The sequence below is a fragment of the Triturus cristatus genome, chromosome 4_2 (genome assembly GCF_964204655.1).
Source record: "Triturus cristatus chromosome 4_2, aTriCri1.1, whole genome shotgun sequence".
Taxonomy (NCBI): domain Eukaryota; kingdom Metazoa; phylum Chordata; class Amphibia; order Caudata; family Salamandridae; genus Triturus; species Triturus cristatus.
Genome location: NC_140586.1, coordinates 478,436,854 through 478,454,371, shown reverse-complemented (window position 1 = coordinate 478,454,371; position 17,518 = coordinate 478,436,854). Strand labels below are relative to the sequence as shown.

At 46.6% G+C, this 17,518-nt stretch overlaps 1 long non-coding RNA gene across 1 annotated transcript; it reads right to left on the bottom strand.

The window, feature by feature from the left end:
• Positions 1 to 15,474: 15,474 nt before the first annotated feature.
• On the bottom strand, positions 15,475 to 16,573 carry LOC146834571 (uncharacterized). Its single transcript, XR_014960313.1, has 4 exons — positions 16,454 to 16,573; positions 16,121 to 16,213; positions 15,899 to 16,019; positions 15,475 to 15,543 (listed from the first exon to the last, which is right to left on the bottom strand). It is a non-coding gene; the product is annotated as an uncharacterized LOC146834571 (long non-coding RNA).
• Between the last annotated feature and the right edge of the window lie 945 nt (positions 16,574 to 17,518).

Below are 17,518 nucleotides of genomic sequence, written 5' to 3'. Positions count from 1 at the left end.
ACTCGAGCCGTGTGCTTTCTCCCGCCGGAGTGCTCTGCGCACCTTGCCACCCCTCCTAGGGCCGTGACACCCAGAAGCCTGGCCGCCTCCCCTCTCCGAGAGCCCCGCTCTACCTGAGCCGCTCTGGACCCATCGAGGCTGGCCGCCCCGCTTCCCTGTCACCTGCCTGCCACTGGAGCGTGCCTGGTGCCCTCTCGCCCTCCCGCCGGATTTCTAATTGGGAAGTGAAATCAAGCCTCGGACGGCCGCCCGTACGTCGTAACGTATCCGGCCGCCCCGCTTCACCTCCCAGCCTGAGTCTGACCGTGCCGCCCTCCGCAGTGACCTCCCGCACAGTCCGTGCCAGAGGCCCTGGGCCGCACCTGTCTACCGAGAGCCGCCCGCTGAATTCTTGATCCGGAAGACCCGTGAGGTGCAGAACCTGCATCTCCCCCGAAGACTCGTCCAAGCACATCGCACGTTCCCAGGTACAGTGAACTCTCTATCGGACTCGGGGTCCGCAACGTTCTGATTTCCCCGTATCACTGTACCCCGGGTGCACTGCGCATCATCGTGACTGGACCGACTCAACCGAGCCCTGTGAAGCGCTCGTGATCGAATAAGTTACCAAAGAAAAGAACAGTGCCTAATTATCATCTTGTGGCTTCCATTTCGCAACCGTTATTGATGGTCTTGTACATGCCTGCGTAACCAAGAATCTTTTATATAAAGCATCCGTATTTTTGATACAACTTACGCCTGGTGTCCATTTGTGGGGGATCGTCGTGGTTTACTGTGTGTGATCATAAATGCTTAACTGACTAGCGCCCTGAAGTTTAGCCCTGACTGCTCGCGCCACACTACCTATAGGGTGAGCAGGGGTTGTTCTGAAGGGGTAATTCTCTCGCCCTGAATAGAAGAAGGGACCACTGCTTGTCACAAGTACCTACCTGTGCCAACCAGAGGTTCCCCATTCTAACATTGGTGGCAGCGGTGGGATTTCGAATTTGCATTTATGATTTACATACAGTGAATTATTGATCACCACGTAGAGCAGACCTATAACGCAGCCACAGATTGATTGACAGTTGTTGCTAAAGAAGAATCTCCACCTTAAGAAACCATGCCTAGCTCAGTCGGTGGAGGCGGAGCGTCCTCTGTATTCTCTGGAGTGGATGACATCGATTGGGAGCCCGAGGCACTGAGGAAGTGCACAAATGATGTCCTGAAAGGATATCTCTCCAAGTACAGAATTAAGCAAAGTGGACTAACGACCAAGGATCAGTACGTGAAGGCGCTGAGAGCCTGGCACGAATCAAAGTTTCCAGAGAATGCACGAGAGGTGATACCCCCAGAAGGTGTTTTTGAGCCTAGCAGAGGCCTGTCGCCCGAGGAGATGGCCGACAGGAGTGCTGCACGAGCACATGAGGTGGAGATGGCAAAACTGCAAATGGAGATGGAAAGGCAGAAACTGGCCATGGAGCATGAGGTAAAAATGAGGGAGTTGGATCTCAAGGCCAGGAGTTTAGACAACTCACCCTCTGGTGGCAGCAATTCAACAGAGTCAAGGGTGCACATTCCTAAAGATGTAGTCAAAGAATATTATAAGCAGGATGATATTGGGCAGTGGTTCAGGGCCTATGAAGTAGCCATGTCCTCCCACCGGGTCCCTGAGAAGGATTGGGGAGCGGGGTTGTGGGGAAGGTTCCTGAGTGAGGGGCGGGACACACTGCTAGACCTCCCCTCTGATGTCCACACATCCTATCCACACATGAAGGAGGCTCTTATGACAAGGTATGGGTTAACTCCTGAATTGTACCGACAGAGATTTAGGGATTGCACCAAGAAACCTGGTACCACTTATGTAGAATATGTGACCTTTTTTTGCAGAGCGCTGGATGGTTGGGTGAAGGGTAGCAAAGTGAATGATTACCAAGGGCTGTTTGATTTAATTGCATGGGAGCACTTGTCGGATAATTGTTTTCCTGAGCTACGCCAGCACCTGATCGATAGCAAGCTGTCCAACCCGAGGAAGCTTGCTGAGGAGGCGGACCGCTGGATCAGCACCAGGGTCCACAAGGGTCCCGTGGGAGGCCCCGCCAAAGGTGTTCAGGGTCCCCAGCAGAAGAGTGGGGGGGACAAGGGTAAACAGAGGGAGTTCTACAGAGGGCCCCAAAGTAATTCCCAAGGGAACCAAGGGAAAGGTTCTCAGCCACCCCCACCCCCGAAGCAGACCGGGGCCCCGACAGGTAACCCTGTTCAAAGAGGGCCCCTCAGATTTTACAAGTGTGACAACCTGGGGCACATTTCCGTGGATCCCAAGTGCCCCCTGTATGGTAAACCAGCACCCTCTGGTGCTCCACCCCCCAAGCAGGTGAATAGTGTAGCCTTGGGGAGGGAGATAGATGTCCAAGAGGCGGGGGATCCCGTACAGATGACCCTAGTCTCATTAGGAGACAGTGAGATGGTCGCTGAGGCCCAGCTGCCCCCCAATACTCAAAAGTATGGGCAGTGGGTGACCATAAATGGCAAGAGGGTGGGGGCTCTTAGAGATACAGGAGCCAGTGTGACTGCTGTCAAGCAACACCTGGTGTCTCAAGAGCAGGTTGTCCCGCACGCATTCTGCCGTGTTGTCAACGCCGACAACACAGAGAGTCAGTGTCCAATGGCTCAGGTTCCCTTTGAGTGGGGGGGGTCTCTGGTACTCTGCAAGTGGCTGTGAGAGAGGCCATGCCTGTTGATTGTCTCCTAGGTAACGATTTGGAGAGCTCCCCTTGGGAAAAGGTGGAGAAGACAACTCACCTGCGGATGGTGGGCTTGCCTGATTGGGCGTGCGTGACCACCCGCTCGATGGCAGCTGGTAGGGGTGTTGAAGGAACCCTGGAGCCTGAGGGAGAGGCCCAGGAACCGGCCTTAGAGAGAGGGCAAGGGAGGCATGGGAATCCGGCTCCTGAAGTTCCCACGGCCCAGGAGGAAGCAGACCTTGAGGGGGATGCCCTGGAGCCTACCGGGGAACAGATAGCCGAACTGGGGGACCTGCCTGAGCTGACCCATTGGCAGCAAGAAGGAAGCCCCACCAGGGAGGAATTCTGCAGGGAGCAGAAAGAGTGCCCCTCTCTAGAGGGTATGCGGCAGCAGGCTGCAGCCCAGGCCAATGGTGATCAGTCCGGAACTCACTTGATCTACTGGGAGAACGACCTCCTATACTCAGAGCCTAAGGTTGCTGAACCTGGGTCAGCCCGTGCGCTGGTGGTACCCCAGAAGTTCAGAGCCTTCCTACTGGGGCTGGCTCACGACGTGCCATTAGCAGGACATTTGGGGCAGGACAAGACCTTTGAAAGGCTTGTCACCCACTTTTATTGGCCCCAAATGCGCAGGAGTTCTGACACTCACTGCAGGACATGCCAGACTTGCCAGGCAAGTGGCAAGAGTGGAAGGAAGCTGAGAGCTCCACTCCAACCTTTCCCTGTGGTCAGTACCCCATTCCAGCGGGTGGGGATTGACATTGTGGGGCCACTGGACCCCAAGACAGCCATGGGCAACAGGTTTATCCTGGTCTTGGTGGACCATGCCACCCGGTACCCTGAAGCCATCCCTCTGAGGACAGTGACGGCCCCCTGGTGGGACGGGCACTGATGGGAATTTTCTCACGAGTAGGATTCCCTCTAGAGGTGGTGTCTGACAGGGGGACCAACTTCATATCGAAATATATGAAGTCCCTTTGGCAAGAGTGTGGTGTGACCTACAAGTTCACCACCCCTTACCATCCCCAAGGAAACGGGTTGGTTGAGCGCTTCAACCGAACCCTGAAGGGCATGATTATGGGTCTCGAGGAACCCATGAGGCGTAAGTGAGACGTCCTCTTACCATGCCTTCTCTTTGCGTACCGCGAGGTGCCACAAAAGTCTCTAGGGTTCAGTCCCTTTGAGCTTTTGTACGGCCACCCAGTACGAGGACCTCTTAGTCTGGTCAAGGAAGGCTGGGAGCAATCTCCCAGGAAACCTCCCCAGAATGTATACAGTTACATGCTGGCTTTCCGGAACCAGACTAGGCGTTTCAGGCAACTTGCTGAGGCAAACCTGGAAGCCAGCCAGGAGGAAATGAAGCGGTGGTACGACCAGAACGCCACTCTGGTTGAGCTTCACCCTGGCCAAAAAGTGTGGGTCCTGGCCCCTGTGGAGCCTTGTGCACTCCAGGACAAGTGGACCGGACCCTTTGAGATTGTGGAGCGCAAGAGTTCTGTCACCTACTTGGTGAACTTGCGGTCTCCTAGGAACCCCTTAAGGGTCCTACATGTCAATCGACTGAAGCCCCACTTGGAGAGGTCCGAAGTGGGCATGCTCTTGGCCACCGATGATGGGACGGAAGAGGAGTCCGAGCCTCTTCCTGACCTCTTGGTAGCCTCAGAGCGAGACGGGTCAGTGGATGGAGTTAACCTCTCACCCACCCTGACCCCTGAGCAACAGGGTGACTGTCGCCAGCTGCTGGGGCAGTTCCCTGACCTGTTCTCCCTGGTTCCTGGTATCACAAATTGGTGCGTCCATGATGTAGATACAGGAGACAGCTTATCTGTGAAGCACAAGGCCTACCGGGTAACTGACAGGGTCAGGGCCTGCATCAAAGAGGAGGTCTCAAAGATGCTTGCCCTAGGGGTGGTTGAGTCCTCCAGCAGTCCTTGGGCCAGCCCAGTGGTCTTGGTCCCAAAGGCTGCAGCGCCGGGTGCCACGCCCGAACTCCGGTTCTGTGTGGACTACCGAGGACTCAACTCAGTCACGAAGACTGACGCGCACCCCATCCCCAGAGCTGATGAGCTCATCGATCGGTTAGGGGCTGCACGGTACCTCAGCACGTTTGATTTAACGTCTGGGTACTGGCAGATCGCCTTAACTGATGGGGCCAAAGAGAGGTCCGCATTCTCTACACCAGATGGGCATTACCAGTTCCGGGTGATGCCCTTTGGGATGAAGAATGCCCCTGCCACCTTCCAGAGGTTGGTCAACCAGGTGTTGGCTGGGCTGACCGAGTTCAGCGCCGCCTACCTGGATGACATCGCAGTGTTCAGCGGCACATGGGAAGAACACCTGCAACATCGCTGGGAAGTGTTGATGGCGCTGCGCAAGGCAGGCCTCACGATCAAGGCAAGCAAGTGTCAGATCGGGCAGGGTTCAGTGGTGTACTTGGGACACCAAGTGGGGAGCGGCCAGGTGGCGCCCCTCCAACCCAAAGTTGAAACCATCCTGGCTTGGGAGCCCCCAAAGACCCAGACGAAGGTGAGGGCCTTTTTAGGACTCACCGGGTACTACAGGAGGTTGGTCAAGGGGTATGGCAGCATCGTTGCCCCCTTGACAGAGCTGACTTCGAAGAAGCAGCCCAGAAAAGTGATATGGACTGACACCTGTCAGAAAGCCTTCGACACCCTGAAAACTGCCATGTGCACGGCGCCCGTGCTCTTGGCTCCTGACTTCTCCAAAGAGTTCCTGGTGCAGACGGATGCATCAGAGCATGGTGTAGGGGCTGTTCTCTCACAGATCACTGAGGAGGGCTTTGACCAACCCGTAGCCTTTATTAGCAGGAGGCTACTTCCCCGGGAACAAAGGTGGAGTGCGATAGAACGAGAAGCATTTGCTGTGGTCTGGGCGCTGAAGAAGCTAAGACCCTACTTGTTTGGGTCTCACTTCCGGGTTCAGACCGACCACAGGCCCCTCAGATGGTGGATGCAAATGAGGGGTGAGAACCCAAAACTGTTGAGGTGGTCCATCTCCCTACAGGGTATGGACTTTACGGTGGAGCATCGCCCTGGCACAGATCACGCCAATGCTGACGGTCTGTCCAGGTTTTTCCGCCTTAGTGATGAAGAACTCCCTGGGGTAGGGTAGTTCTCCCCACTTTTCAGCTGGAGGGGACACGTGTTAGACCTGGCACCATTGGCGTGGGTCACCCTTCCATTTTTGTCTGTGCCTCAATGTGTTTTTGTGTTGGTGTTAGCTGCTCAGGGCACTGGGCCACTGCCATCCAGTGCCACAGTGCAAGTGCTCCCTATGGTAAAATGTATTATGTGAATTGACTTCCACGTTTGGTTTATTTGGTTTACTATCAGTCCCTAGTAGAGTGCACCAGGGGTGCCAAGGGCTTGTATATCCAAATGCTGCTAGTGGGCTTGCAGCACTGGTTGTGCCACCCACCGAAGCAGCGGGGTAAAATGTGTCTAGGGTCTGCCACTGCAGAACCTGCGCGCGGTCTGGTACCGTCGCGCTGACTGAGCAAGTGTCCCCACTTGCCAGTCCCTAAACCTTCCCTTAACTACATGTTAGTCACCCCTCTGGTAGGCCTAAGCGCAGGGTGCATTGTAGGCATAAGGTAGGACATGCCCTGATGTGTGTGGCATGTCTTAATAGTGAATTACGGCCATTTTCGTTTTTCACTATTGAAGGCTACCTGCTCTCCGTAGGCCAGAATGGGCTGCTGGGATCGCGACACGCTGTGACCCCAGTGGACTCAGAAAGCATGGTAGAAAGTCATGTTTAGTATGCCTGAACTCGGGATAATAAAATACATCTTTTAGTAAAGGTTATTTTAATATCCTGGGTTTGCAAATGCTGCTTTTAGAAAGTTAGCCTTTGCGTGCCTGACCATCTCAGTCCGCCTCTGCCGTGGGTGTGTGTTCTGCCTAGCAACAGTACAGGAGCAGGGCTGGGGGATTCCAGGAGACAGGTTGGCTGCCAGGTGGTGGGTAGAGAGATTACACCAGGATGGGTGGGAGGAGTACACCCTGACTCTTGAATAGACCTGTGCTCTGCCACCACAAAGCCGGCGCCGCCCCCTGTGGAGCGGCTGATGTCTCTGGCCTGCTGCTGAAAGGAACAAGCCGAGTCACCACAACAGAGTGCTCCAGAACTGGACTGAGCCAGGCCCAGGCCCCCTGGCGCTAAAGAACAAAAGAATCCCTGTATAAAAGTAGGAGCCTGGCTCCTAAGAAATCAGATCCAGATTGAACCACGAAGGAACTCTGCCCGACTAGAAGGACCTGGAAGAAGCTGAAGGAGGAGTAACTTTCCCTGACCTGAGGGATTGGCCTGCAGTAGGTGCCTTGCTGAGGAAGGAGAGGAAAAAGACTGAAAGAGACTTTTGCACTTTGTTCTTCAACTATCTCCAAGGGCTTGGAAGAATAGCTTGCCCCCTGAACTGAACCCCAGGACCAGTGGGTTCACCGTGTCTCCGCTCGTCTGAGAACTCGAGCCGTGTGCTTTCTCCCGCCGGAGTGCTCTGCGCACCTTGCCACCCCTCCTAGGGCCGTGACACCCAGAAGCCTGGCCGCCTCCCCTCTCCGAGAGCCCCGCTCTACCTGAGCCGCTCTGGACCCATCGAGGCTGGCCGCCCCGCTTCCCTGTCACCTGCCTGCCACTGGAGCATGCCTGGTGCCCTCTCGCCCTCCCGCCGGATTTCTAATTGGGAAGTGAAATCAAGCCTCGGACGGCCGCCCGTACGTCGTAACGTATCCGGCCGCCCCGCTTCACCTCCCAGCCTGAGTCTGACCGTGCCGCCCTCCGCAGTGACCTCCCGCACAGTCCGTGCCGGAGGCCCTGGGCCGCACCTGTCTACCGAGAGCCGCCCGCTGAATTCTTGATCCGGAAGACCCGCGAGGTGCAGAACCTGCATCTCCCCCGAAGACTCGTCCAAGCACATCGCACGTTCCCAGGTACAGTGAACTCTCTATCGGACTCGGGGTCCGCAACGTTCTGATTTCCCCGTATCACTGTACCCCGGGTGCACTGCGCATCATCGTGACTGGACCGACTCAACCGAGCCCTGTGAAGCGCTCGTGATCGAATAAGTTACCAAAGAAAAGAACAGTGCCTAATTATCATCTTGTGGCTTCCATTTCGCAACCGTTATTGATGGTCTTGTACATGCCTGCGTAACCAAGAATCTTTTATATAAAGCATCCGTATTTTTGATACAACTTACGCCTGGTGTCCATTTGTGGGGGATCGTCGTGGTTTACTGTGTGTGATCATAAATGCTTAACTGACTAGCGCCCTGAAGTTTAGCCCTGACTGCTCGCGCCACACTACCTATAGGGTGAGCAGGGGTTGTTCTGAAGGGGTAATTCTCTCGCCCTGAATAGAAGAAGGGACCACTGCTTGTCACAAGTACCTACCTGTGCCAACCAGAGGTTCCCCATTCTAACAAGCATCACACAAGGAAACAACAATCACGTCACAAACCATTTGCCTTTTATCTTTGCATGTTTAGCGGCATAACCCCGTGCCTCATACACTGGCTTTTCCTGTTGAGTGCACCAATCTACTCCTTGTCTCCACGCCGACAGATTCAAAACTTTGGGGGGCCTTCCCATGGGCTGCAATTTCTCTTTTAGCTACCACAAGGGTGGTACCCAGCAGCGCCCTGTCGGACCAGAAGGCCTCCCACCCTTCCTCCACTCCAAACAGGATCAAGAGAGGAGAGAGTTCCAATGTCAGGTCTAAAACATTCAAAAACTCAGCCAGCACCACCTCCCACATATAGTGTGCTATAAAGGGCCAAGACCATACCATATGAAAGCAGTCTGCCAGAGCGTGAGAGCAGCGGCTGCACTTAGTACTGGCTCTGAGGCCCGCTCGACACAGCCTGGCAGGGGTGAGGTAACTCAAAAAAGAGAAGAGAGGGACTTCGTACCGCAAAAAGGGGTAGAGCACCAAAAGACACTAGTCACAAGCAAAATTCCCCTTCTTGGCACACTAAATTTCTATAGACTCACACACTTGTGTGTGAGTCTATAGAAATTTAGTGTGCCATGGAGGGGTGCGGTAAGCCAATGTAGGTAGTATGTCCATATCAAGCGGAGCCTGGAGGATATTGTAAGAACTCTGGGGGCCATTAATGTGTTTCGTCAATTCTCATCTAAGGGTCTCCAAGTCTCCCTGTGAGTTTTCCGTAAGCGTCCTGGGTATGGCGCAGCTGTAGAGCAGCTCCATAACTCATGGGAATCCCGGTGTGGTAAGTCCCTGCTTACATGCCGGGTCCAACTAGCCTCCACTGACCCATTCGTTAATGATCAAGAGGTGGGATGCCAGATAGTATAAGTATAAGTTAACCATACCCAGACCCCTGTCATAACAATTTCTTTGACAGATGGGGAAGGCTAAACTGTGCCTCACATTGTGCCACAAAAAGGAGGTGGCAATTAATCCATCTCTGAGCCAGTGGTGAGAAATACCATGGGGGGAAATTTTGAAAAAGCTATAAGAATCGGGGCAGTACCATCATTCTGTCGAGGGCTATTCTTCCCATGACATTCAATAGTAAAGTCTGTCACTTCTTAAGATCCGCGTTTGACTTTGTCAGTGAGAGGGGTGATGTTCAACCGTGGACAGTGAACCCCGCTCCACTGGCAGAGTTCACAGAGTTTTTCCCACTACGAGCTCTGCTTGGAGAGTGGAATATGGCAACAAAAACTCAGTATAATGCAATATAACAGGGGTACCCCTAATGTAGCTTCCTATGTCAGGGTTTACAAAAACTATTTGAGAATAAACATATAGGAAACTATACTAAACGTGGTAGACTAATTAATAAATAAAAGTGCATTTCATAGTCACAATGACCAAACAGGACCCCAAAAAGGTGCAATTCTGTATTTTCATTTATTAATGCAAATCTATATTCTTGTGCATATATATACAATTTATCTGTGATCTTTTCTCATCGCCATATATGTAGATACATCTCCTTTTACTTTTTCCTTTTCATTAAATTATTTCTTGTGCTTGTCACATCACTTGTGCATATATTTACACATTTGTGATTCTTTCCATGTCATGTATCTATACATTCACAATCGACATAGGGAGGAAAACAAGAAAAACAAGAAAAACAAGAATCATTGACACATTATCTGTCCAATTTGGTCAATTAATCACAGTATATTTAATCTCATTTTTTGAACATGGCTAAACTTAATCATACTACGCGCGTTTCGGCGTTCGGCCTTCCTCAGGTAGCCATGATGTCTTAACTCCTAAAATATAATAGAAAAAAACAACCTATAATATTTATATACATTCAAAAAACTCAAGTGACTGAAATCCACAATACTAATAAAAAATGTCTACTCTCTGTACAATATTTACAAATTTAAATATTTCATCTCCAAGTAAGTTGTCATATCACCAATATGTTATGAGCACTAATGTGTAACTCATACGAAAGAACACAATGTAGTGTTATCAATGCAGAATATACAAAGCTAGTATTCACCTATCACACACAATGAGTGGTTCCGCATATAGAACTTCCAGATAGTTTAATCCCACTGCAGAGCTGCAGTACATTAGCTAACGGATTACATTGAAAGCTATAGAATAGCCATGTACCTTGTTAAAGAGAGCCTCGTATCTGATTATGTGGAAGAGCAATTGATCCACAATTTATCACGGGAGGTGAAGCGAAGAAAGGTCAACATATGTTGGATATCCAATATGTCCCAAAGCACATCTAAAATAGGAAAACCAGCTTATTTTAAAATCAACAAATTGTTCGAAATACTGTTGTATTGGGTTTAAGTTACTATGATGGAAGATTTTAAAGGCACTTACTGTTTGCGGGTGACCCGTTTGAAACACTTGCCAAATTAATATATTTAGGTAACTGGATGCGCCATTTATATATATTAGGCGTAGCGACAGAATCAGAGAAAAAATAATAAATATCAACATATTAGTGCTGTTGGTGCCCTGAACTCTACGGGCCGCTATCTGTTGGTATGTGTAACCGATTGCATGCCTTAAAAGACATCACCATGCACCAAGAAATAATTATACTAAATACTCTAGTTAAAGCATATTCCTATCAAATTCGTCCCTCCCGATCGCATTGGTCAGCTATTATGTTAGTAGCCAACAGTTCCTTGCTTTTACGATGAGCATACCTGATATGTAATTTAGGTCGAGTGTTCGTAGAGTAATTGAAACGACGACGCTGATGTAATAGAATTCGGTTTCGTTATGCGTCCTCACCGATCGTCCATAGTACTGGTTTTAGATTCATATGCCCCCGTGACCAGAGTTCAAACGGGATTTTGGCGCCAGTACTAATATATATCGCCGTAAGTAACCATGATTGGCTCTAGGGATAAACATAAACCCCGCCCAAGGTCGAAACGTCCAATGACGTACACTGGATTGGAAAATGCAACACATTTGACTGATAAGGCGGGAACCCGGGAGCCATATTGTACTGGTTGAGAATGCAACGGTTCCGAAGCCAGTTAAATCGATACTCCCAGTTTGTTTTTCTATTACCCTAGTTACTCTTATATTAATATAAGAGAAATCATGTCAGAGATCAACCACATGAGAATTGAGAATAAATAGAAATATTTTTTTCAAAATGCAGACCCATTTGTGTTCATACAACCGATCTCCCATAACAGTTAAGTGTCATAGCAACTAAAAATATATGCTCTTACTCCTAAATAATGTAGTTGACCTAAGGGCTCAAAGTCGCGAAGTGTACTAGAAAATACCATGATAATGGTCCTTTCTCTAATCGATGTCGCTGGTATGGGACGCTTGGTAGAAAGGGGCATATATAGTCTCAATAACAAAATTCAATAAGAGGAGGGAAGGATATGGTATACCGATCTTATTGAATACGTATTGATTAGTTAGCATATCCAATTCCATAAAAATATGCAATATGTCAAGGAGGACTACAATTCAGGATGTACAACACAAGATCCTGATGTGGTAAAAGATGATAGAACACCTCATAAAGTTGACCCATGTTAATTAAGGTAAAGACCAGTTAGTTGTTATAGCGGATTGCTTGACTCCACGGAATTTCATTGTTTAGACCTCTTTTATAGGTGTCCAAAGAAAATATCCAAAAAACCTCCCTCCATTTTCGAATCTCTGTCCCTTTGGACCCATTAGTGTGAATTTTTTCCAGGATCAGCCATCGTATATCTTCTGTAGTATGATTCAGCTCAACATAATGTTGTTCCAAAGGGGCTTGCAATTTTTTTATCCTGATGGCGGATCTGTGTTGTGTAAAACGTGTTTCCATAGACCGCGATGTCTCTCCTATATAGGTTTTATTGCATGGGCACATTATTGCATAGACAATGTTCGTTGTCTTACAGTTGGTCAGGCTTTGTAGGTCTACATTTACCCCATTGATGGAGTACTGTTTAGCTTCTATGGCAAATTTACAAGCAATGCATGACATGCATTTATAATTGCCTTTCAAGATGGGCAGTCCACTCAAGGTGGTCTGTGTCAAAATAACTGGGGCCTTCATCATGCGAGATTGTGTTATCAAATCTTTTAAATTCTTGTTCTTACGATACGCAAACATTGGTTTTGCTATATGTTCAGATCTGTCTCTTGTGGCGTTCAGAATATGCCAGTTGGGATTAACAATATGGCGTATAGTGTCATTCATAGTCGAATGACGCGTGATGAATACTAAACGATCCTGTTGTTTAGGATTTTTTACTGCAAGTAGGTGTTGACGGTCATAATACCATGCTCTTTTATAAGAGTCACGGATCAGTCTTTTAGGGTAACCCCTGGCAATAAATTTTGCTTTCATGACACAAGACTGTTTGTCATAATCAGTCAGATCGGTGCAATTCCTACGAAGACATAGGAACTGTCCGAACGGGATGGTAGTTTTTTGTGCCCTTGGATGATAACTTGTGAAGTGTAGCAATGTATTGCGGGCAGTTGGTTTCGTAAAAAGGTCAACTGTGAGTTTTTGTTCGTTGGCTTTACTAGTTACATCCAGGAATTCTACACTGTGCTTGTCACTAGTTGATACAAAAAGAATATTTGTATCACATAGATTAAGCCATGAGACAAAATCTGCAAGTTCTTCTTCAGTTCCATTCCAGATAAAAAAGATGTCGTCTATGAATCTAGACCAGCTCGTAATAGATTCACTGAATGGTGCAACGTCATTATGGATATACTTTTGCTCGTAGTGTGCCATGAAAATATTTGCCACTGTTGGGGCACACAACGCCCCCATACTGACTCCTTTAGTCTGTTGGAAAAGTGACCCATTAAATTCAAAAGTATTCTCCTGCAAGACAATGGCCAAGCAATCCAAGATAAAATGGCTAGGGCAATCTATATTAAATACTTCAATCAACCAGCCAACGGCTTCCAATGCAGCTGATTGAGGAATGGTACTGTACAAGGTCTCTATATCCATAGTGACCAAGATTTGTGTTGCCTCATGAAAGGATAGCCGTTCTACTTTATTGATGATATCTGTAGTGTCCCTTATATGTTATTTTATTTTGGGGACATGCGGTCGTAACATAGCATCTACATATTTGGATAATGTTTCTGTGGCTGAACCAATGGTGGTTACAATTGGTCTATACGGTGGATTGGTGGTACTCTTGTGAATTTTAGGAATCCCATATATCGATGCCATTCTAGGTTTAGTAACATTCAAGTATTGCCACTCTTTCTCACATATGAGACGGTCCTCCAAAGCTTTATGGGTCATTTCTGCAATCATCGTCGATACCCTTTTAGTGGGATCTGATTGTATGGGGGTGTAATGATCTGTATTAGAGAGCATAGTTAGCATATTAGCAACATATTGATCGGTTTCCATCAGCACAATGCCACCCCCCTTGTCGCAACCCTTAACGGTAATGTCTTTGTTGTTTTTCAAGTTGAGTAGGGCTTTATGTTCCTCCCGAGTAAGATTGTGATTGGGTGCAGGGATAAATTTTAAGGCAGTGGTTAATTTATTAAACACCACATGCTCAAAAATAGCAATTTCAGGTCCTACTTGTTCGAGGGTGGGGACAAATGTGGATGGGGGTGTTAAGCCCGATCTATTTCGTATCAGTTATTCTTGATTTGTTTGTCCTTCGAAGAAGGCACGAAGTCTGATTTTGCGAAAGAAAGATACCAAATCCTGGAAAAGTTCAAACCTGTTTGCTTTGGTGTGTGGAACAAAGGAAAGGCCCTTAGTTAGTAAGGATTCAGTCTGACAGTCAGTCTCATGCGAACTAAGATTGAAGATAGGTATTTGATTTACTCGCGCCAGTATTGGGCATGTCTCGTGACCAGAACTTGAGGGTCGTCTTGGTAAAAGTTCTGTCCCTGTGGGTAATTGTGTGATTGTTGATAAATGCCCCTTTGACGTCGTTGGTATCTGGGGCGCCATCTGGTTCTCTGTGTCCCTCATCTGGCTAAAAAACCAGGACGTTCACTTCTGTTATTACCTGGCATCTGACGTCCAGGAGTGTGCGCCTGATATTGATTGTAACTGTCCCCTTCGGAATCTGACGTGTCAGAGAAAGTGACAACTTTCTTTGTGAATCTATCCGATGGAGGTTGAAATTGGTCTTCTTGAATGGTTTGTTGTTGGTAGAAATTATCAGCCAGATATGGATAAGTTTTCTCTTGACTTCGTTTTGCTTTTTTCTTTAGAGATGTTAATTTATTGAGATCTTCATTGCCTATGATGCTAGTAGTATGGATCGTATGACTACTCAAAGATGAATCTCCCAGTAATGAGGCAAGATCCTCATCAGTGAAACCGAATGTTCGCAATTTATCCATGGTAGACTCAAGGACTTGGATTTCCTCACAACTGGTGACAAAAAAGAAATTATAGAAAGAAATAAAGAAGAAAAGAGAAATGGTTCTAGTGTACAAAGAAACGGTTAGAAATAACCCCCTTCTTGGGATAAACTATCTAGTAGTGCATCTATTGCGGGACCCAAAGGCACATGTGAAACAATGCCCCTAAGTGATCTGAAGTCCTAGGAAATTTAATTTGATGGAACAACAGTATAATCCTATTATTAAGAAAGTGTATAGACCCTCAAAAGGAAAATACAACACAAATACAATATTGTGAATCTACAACTTAATAAATAACTGGAGATAGCTATCAAACACAAACTTTTTTTGTACATATATATATATGACTAACAAACATTCACCCCACATGGACCTGCCATGGAGAAAAACATAATGCAATATAACAGGGGTACCCCTAATGTAGCTTCCTATGTCAGGGTTTACAAAAACTATTTGCGAATAAACATGTAGGAATCTATACTAAACGTGGTAGACTAATGTGCAATGTGACTAATGTGCAAAGTGCATTTCATAGTCAAAATGACCAAACAGGACCCCAAAAAGGTGCAATTCTGTATTTTCATTTATTAATGCAAATCTATATTCTTGTGCATATATATACAATTTATCTGTGATCTTTTCTCATCGCCCTATATGTAGATACATCTCCTTTTACTTTTTCCTTTTCATTAAATTATTTCTTGTGTTTGTCACATCAGTTGTGCATATATTTACACATTTGTGATTCTTTCCATATCATGTATCTATACATTCACAATCGACATAGGGAGGAAAACAAGAAAAACAAGAATCATTGACACATTATCTGTCCAATTTGGTCAATTAATCACAGTATATTTGAACTCATTTTTTGAACATGGCTAAACTTAATCATACTACGCGCGTTTCGGCGTTCTGCCTTCCTCAGGTAGCCATGATGTCTTAACTCCTAAAACATAATAGAAAAAAACAACCTAGAATATTTATATACATTCAAAAAACTCAAGTGACTGAAATACACAATACTAATAAAAAATGTCTACTCTCTGTACAATATTTACAAATTTACATATTTCATCTCCAAGTAAGTTGTCATATCACCAATATGTTATGAGCACTAATGTGTAACTCATACGAAAGAACACAATGTAGTGTTATCAATGCAGAATATACAAAGCTAGTATTCACCTATCCCACACAATGAGTGGTTCCGCATATAGAACTTCCAGATAGTTTAATCCCACTGCAGAGCTGCAGTACATTAGCTAACGGATTACATTGAAAGCTATAGAATAGCCATGTACCTTGTTAAAGAGAGCCTCGTATCTGATTATGTGGAAGAGCAATTGATCCACAATTTATCACGGGAGGTGAAGCGAAGAAAGGTCAACATATGTTGGATATCCAATATGTCCCAAAGCACATCTAAAATAGGGAAATCAGCTTATTTTAAAATCAACAAATTGTTCGAAATACTGTTGTATTGGGTTTAAGTTACTATGATGGAAGATTTTAAAGGCACTTACTGTTTGCGGGTGACTCGTTTGAAACACTTGACAAATTAATATATTTAGGTAACTGGATGCACCATTTATATATATTAGGCATAGCGACAGAATCTGAGAAAAAATAATAAATATCGACATATTAGTGCTGTTGGTGCCCTGAACTCTACGGGCCGCTATCTGTTGGTATGTGTAACCGATTGCATGCCTTAAAAGACATCACCATGCACCAAGAAATAATTATACTAAATACTCTAGTTTAAAGCAAATTCCTATCAAATTCGTCCCTCCCGATCGCATTGGTCAGCTATTATGTTAGTAGCCAACAGTTCCTTGTTTTTACGATGAGCATACCTGATATGTAATTTAGGTCGAGTGTTCGTAGAGTAATTGAAACGATGACGCTGATGTAATAGAATTCTGTTTCGTTATGCGTCCTCACCGATCGTCCATAGTACTGGTTTTAGATTCATATGCCCCCGTGACCTGAGTTCAAACGGGATTTTGGCGCCAGTACTAATATATATCGCCGTAAGTAACCATGATTGGCTCTAGGGATAAACATAAACCCCGCCCAAGGTCGAAACGTCCAATGACGTACACTGGATTGGAAAATGCAACACATTTGACTGATAAGGCGGGAACCCGGGAGCCATATTGTACTGGTTGAGAATGCAACGGTTCCGAAGCCCGTTAAATCGATACTCCCAGTTTGTTTTTCTATTACCCTAGTTACTCTTATATTAATATAAGAGAAATCATGTCAGAGATCAACCACATGAGAATTGAGAATAAATAGAAATATTTTTTTCAAAATGCAGACCCATTTGTGTTCATACAACCGATCTCCCATAACAGTTAAGTGTCATAGCAACTAAAAATATATGCTCTTACTCCTAAATAATGTAGTTGACCTAAGGGCTCAAAGTCGCGAAGTGTACTAGAAAATACCATGATAATGGTCCTTTCTCTAATCGATGTCGCTGGTATGGGACGCTTGGTAGAAAGGGGCATATATAGTCTCAATAACAAAATTCAATAAGAGGAGGGAAGGATATGGTATACCGATCTTATTGAATACGTATTGATTAGTTAGCATATCCAATTCCATAAAAATATGCAATATGTCAAGGAGGACTACAATTCAGGATGTACAACACAAGATCCTGATGTGGTAAAAGATGATAGAACACCTCATAAAGTTGACCCATGTTAATTAAGGTAAAGACCAGTTAGTTGTTATAGCGGATTGCTTGACTCCACGGAATTTCATTGTTTAGACCTCTTTTATAGGTGTCCAAAGAAAATATCCAAAAAACCTCCCTCCGTTTTCGAATCTCTGTCCCTTTGGACCCATTAGTGTGAATTTTTTCCAGCATCAGCCATCGTATATCTTCTGTAGTATGGAGCGTAGTTCAC